Source organism: Lissotriton vulgaris, unplaced genomic scaffold (genome assembly GCF_964263255.1).
Source record: "Lissotriton vulgaris unplaced genomic scaffold, aLisVul1.2 SCAFFOLD_13454, whole genome shotgun sequence".
Lineage (NCBI taxonomy): Eukaryota > Metazoa > Chordata > Amphibia > Caudata > Salamandridae > Lissotriton > Lissotriton vulgaris.
Window position 1 is genome coordinate 17501 of NW_028246171.1, and position 5000 is coordinate 22500.

Below are 5000 nucleotides of genomic sequence, written 5' to 3' on the forward strand. Positions count from 1 at the left end.
CCGTCCTGCAAGCCGGCCGGGGTTCCAGGTTTTTCATCCGAGCCAAGGGAGGCTCTCCCCGGCCTGGCTAGGGTTTCAGAAGCAGGGACCGGGAGCGGGCCCGGGGCTTGGGCCCCGTCCGGCAGGGCCCGGTGGTGCGGGAATAACCCTCCGTCCTGCAGCCCTGGAGCCCCCGGAGCCCCGGAGCCCTGGAGCCCCCTCCCCCAGAGCCCTGCAGCCCTGCTGCCCTGCAGCTCCGGAGCCCGTGAGCCCTGGAGCCCCCCCCGAGGAGCCCTGCAGCCCCGTAGCCCTGGAGCCCCCGAGCCCGGCAGCCCTGGAGCCCCCGAGCCCGGCAGCCCCGAAGCCCTGCAGCCCACGGAGCCCTGCAGAACCCCCCCCCCTGAGCCCTGTAGCCCTGCAGCCCAGGGGAGGCTCTCCCGGGCCTGGCCTAGGGTTCGGGAGCCGGGCCTGGGACCGGGCCCGGGGCTCGGGTTCCCTCCGGCAGGCCCTGGGGTGCGGGAACCACTCCGTCCTGCAAGCCGGTCCGGGCGCCGGGGACGGAGGGTCCACCAGGGCCCAGGGAGGCTCTCGGGGCAGGCAGATTGGCGTCCTTTCGGTCCCCGCCATCTGGTCGGCCCTCTCCCCTCGGCCATCTGGTCGCCCGCAAAGCTTTCCTATGGGGCCGACTAGATGGCCGGGCTTCCCTGGAAGTCCCGATGAAGTGCCATTTGCCTCCCGGATCCCAGCCAGGGCTCCAGGAGGTCGGGCACGTTTGCGCCCTGGGTCCCCTCTGTCTCCTCGGGTGCACGGATTACAAGAAAGGGGGGTAATTTTCCTCCGGATTAGTAGGTGCAAGGGTATGCCCAGGCACCCTCCCGGGGCTGGTGGTTCCCTGCCGGGGACCAGATGGGATGTGCCCCGGGCAACACCTCCCAGGTGTCCGGGGCTCCCTCCTCCGACCCGCGGCGTGGGGAAGAGCCCGGGACAGGCTCCATGGGTCCCGGGCCCTGCAACCCCGGAGCCCTGCTGCCCTGGAGCCCTGTAGCCCCCGAGCCCTGGAGCCCAGCAGCCCCGGAGCCCTGGAGCCCTGGAGCCCCGGAGCCCCGGAGCCCCGGAGCCCTGCAGCCCTGGAGCCCTGCAGCCCTGGAGCCCCGGAGCCCTGCAGCCGTCGAGCCCTGCAGCTCCCGAGCCCTACAGGCCCGGGGCAGGCAGATTGGGCGTCATTTCGGTCCCGGCCATCTGGTCTCCAGGATCGCCTCGGCCATCTGGTCTCCCGCAATGCTTTCCTAGGGGGGCGACTAGATGGCCGGACTTTCCTGGAAGTCCCGATGAGGTGCCATTCGCCTCCCGGACCCCAGCAAGGGCTCCAGGAGGTCGGGCACGTTTGCGCCCTGGTTCCCTTCTGTCACCTCGCGTGCACGGATTACAAGAAAGGAGGGTAGTTTTCCTCCGGATTACTAGGGGCGAAGGGTATGCCCAGGCACCCTCCCTGTGCTGGAGGTCCCCTGCCAGGGACCAGATGGGATGTGCCCCGGGCAACACCTCCCAGGTGTCCGGGGCTCCCTCCTCCGACCCGCAGCGTCTGGAAGAGCCTGAGACGGGCTCCATGGGTCCCGGGCCCTGCAACCCCGGAGCCCCGGAGCCCTGCTGCCCCGGAGCCCTGCAGCCCCCGAGCCTTGGAGCCCAGCAGCCCCGGAGCCCCGGAGCCCAGCAGCCCCGGAGCCCCGGAGCCCAGCAGCCCCGGAGCCCAGCAGCCCCGGAGCCCCGGAGCCCCGGAGCCCCGGAGCCCCGGAGCCCCGGAGCCCCGGAGCCCTGCAGCCCCGGAGCCCTACAGGCCCGGGGCAGGCAGAATGGGCGTCATTTCGGTCGCGGCCATCTGGTCTCCAGGATCACCTCGGCCATCTGGTCTCCCGCAATGCTTTCCTATGGGGGCGACCAGATGGCCAGGCTTCCCTGGAAGTCCCGATGAGGTGCCATTCGCCTCCCGGACCCTAGCCAGGGCTCCAGGAGGTCGGGCACGTTTGCGCCCTGGGTCCCCTCTGTCACCTCGCGTGCACGGATTACAAGAAAGAAGGGTAATTTTCCTCCGGATTACTAGGGGCAAGGGTATGCCCAGGCACCCTCCCCGGGACCAGATGGGATGTGCCCCGGGCAACACCTCCGAGGCGTCCGGGGGCTCCCTCCTCCAGCCCACGCCGTTTGGAAGAGCCCGGGACGGGGGGCCATGGGTCATGGTCCCGGCAGCCCCGCAGCCCCGGAGCCCTGCTGCCCCCGAGCCCTGCAGCCCCGGAGCCCCGGACCCAGGGGCCCCGCAGCTCCTGAGCCCTACGGGCCCGGGGCAGTCAGATCGGTGTCATTTCGGTCCTGGCCATCTGGTCGCCCCTCTCGCCTCGGCCATCTGGTCGCCCGCAACGCTTTCCTATGGTGTGACCAGATGGCCGGACTTCCCTGGAAGTCCCGATGGGGTGCCATTCGCCTCCCAGGTCCCAGCGAGGGCTCCAGGAGGTCGGGCACTTTTGCGCCCTGGGTCCCCTCTGTCACCTTGTGTGCCCAGATTACAAGAAGTGGGGGTAATTTTCCTCCGGATTGGTAGGGACAAGGCATTCTGGGACCCCCCTTGGCCTAGCGGTCCTCCGCCGGCAGCTGGACATGCCAGGATGCCGCCCCAGCCCCGGATCCGTCCCTGAGCCTGCCGCGTGGCAGGAAGGCCTGGATGGGGTCCAGGGGCCCGGCCGGGCCCCGGGTCGGGTGCCACGGCCCTGGGCCCGGTCCCGCGGCCTGCTGCACTGCCAAAGGACCAGGACGGGGTTTCCTCCGAGCCCGGGGAGCCTCCCCTCGCTCGGCCGAGTTTAGCAGCTCCGGCCGGGGCCCCTGAGGGCCCGGGGAGGGCGGCCTCCCCATCCCGGGCTCTGTCCTTGGTCCTGCTGCGTGGCAGGGTGCCCGGGACGGGGTCCGGAGGGCCCGGGGAGGCTTTCCCTGCGCCTCCGGGCTTGGGATCCCAGGGGCCCGGCGGGGCCCCCGGGTCGGGTGCTACGGCCCCGGGCCCTGTCCCCCGGCCTGCCGCACTGCCAAAGGCCTGAGACGGGGCTCCGTTGTGCCCGGGAAGCCTCCCCTTGCCGGGCTGAGTTCAGCAGCTTCGGCCGGGGCCCCCGAGGGCCCGGGGAGGGCGGCCTCCCCATCCCGGGCTCTGTCCTCGGTCCTGCTGCGTGGCAGGGTGCCCGGGACGGGGCCCGGAGGGCCCGGGGAGGCTTCCCCTGCGCCTCCGGGCCCGGGTGCCTTGGCTGGGTCCAGGGGCCCGGCCGGGCCCCGGGTTGTGTGCTACGGCCCTGGGCGCCGTCCAACGACATGCCACACCGCCAAAGCCCCGGGACGGGGCTACCTTGTGCCCGGGAAGCCTCCCCTCGCTCGGCTGAGTTCAGCAGCTCCGGCCGGGGCCCCTGAGGGCCCGGGGAGGGCGGCCTCCCCATCCCGGGCTCTGTCCTTAGTCCTGCTGCGTGGCAGGGTGCCCGGGACGGGATCCGGAGGGCCCGGGAAGGCGTCCCCTGCGTCTCCGTGCATCGGAGCCCGGGCTGGGTCCAGGGGCCCGCCCGGGCCCCAGGTCGGGTGCCACAGGCCCTGGGCCTCCGGTCCCCACCCTGCCGTTCCCTGGCGCCAGCTCACTTTTTCGTCGGGGCACAGAGAGACACCGGCTGGCTTGACTTTCGTGCCCGGCCATCTGGTCTCCGGGTTCCCCTTCGGCCATCTGGTCTCCGGGATCCCCTCGGCCATCTGGTCTCCCGTATCCCCTCGGCCATCTGGTCTCCAGGATCGCCTCGGCCATCTGGTCTCCCGCAATGCTTTCCTATGGGGGCGACCAGATGGCCGAACTTCCCTGGAAGTCCCGATGAGGTGCCATTTGCCTCCCGGATCCCAGCCAGGGCTCCAGGAGGTCGGGTACTTTCGCGCCTTGGGTCCCCTCTGTCACCTCGAGTGCACGGATTACAAGAAAGGGGGGTAATTTTCCTCCGGATTACTAGGGAGAGGGTCAGTCAGACCTCCGTGTGGTCTGGCGATTCTGAATCAGGGGAAGGCAGGACCCGGGCCCGCCCGCCGTGGCCCCCAGGGGCCCGGGTACGCACCTGCCGCTCAGCCCCCTTGCCGATGGGCCTTTTCCTCCGAGTTTGCTCAGGCAGGCCTCCGCGAGGTCTGGCCATGCTGAGACGGGGCCAGGCAGCACCCGGGCCCGCCCGCCGGGGCCCCCAGGGGCCCGGGAACGCACCTGCCTCTCAGCCCCTTCCCGATGGTCCTTTTTCTCCGAGTTTTTCCCCACAGTCCGACCTCCGATAGGTCCGGCGGTTCTCAATCCGGGGAAGGCAGGACCCGGGCCCGCCCGCCGGGGCCCCCAGGGGCCCGGGTACGCACCTGCCGCTCAGCCCCCTCGCCGACGGGCCTTTTCCTTCGAGTTTGCTCAGGCAGGCCTCCGCGAGGTCTGGCCATGCCGAGACGGGGCCAGGCAGCACCCGGGCCCGCCTCCCGGGGCCCCCAGGGGCCCGGGTACGCACCTGCCTCTCGGCCCCCTCCCGATGGTCCCGTTTCCTCGGAGTTTGCTCAGGCAGACCTCCGTGAGGTCCGGGGATGCCAGGAGACGTTTTCCCCCCGGCTGTACTCTCTGATCGATTGGGCACTCTCGGTCCGTTTAGGGATGGACTGCTTGGCCAGCCTCGGCTGTTGTTTCAAGCAAGGAGCTTCCACCCCGCATGGACCGTCCGACTCGAGGGCCTGCCGCCGCCTGGCGGGAGGCCCCTTCGAACCCAGCAGAGCGAAGGCCGAGCGGCCCCGGCAGCTCGTGCCCCCCAGTGGTCCGACCCGAGCAGGAGGGGTCGGTGTGCGCCAGGCCCTCGGATGCTGCTGCCCAGCAGGTCTCGTCCGGCCCCGCGCGCCACACCGTCACCCCTCCCTGCCCAGCACGTTTCCACAGCAGCTCGGAACGACCGTTCCGAGGGGTGCCGCCGCCGCCAGGCCCCGGCACCCCTGCGTCTCGC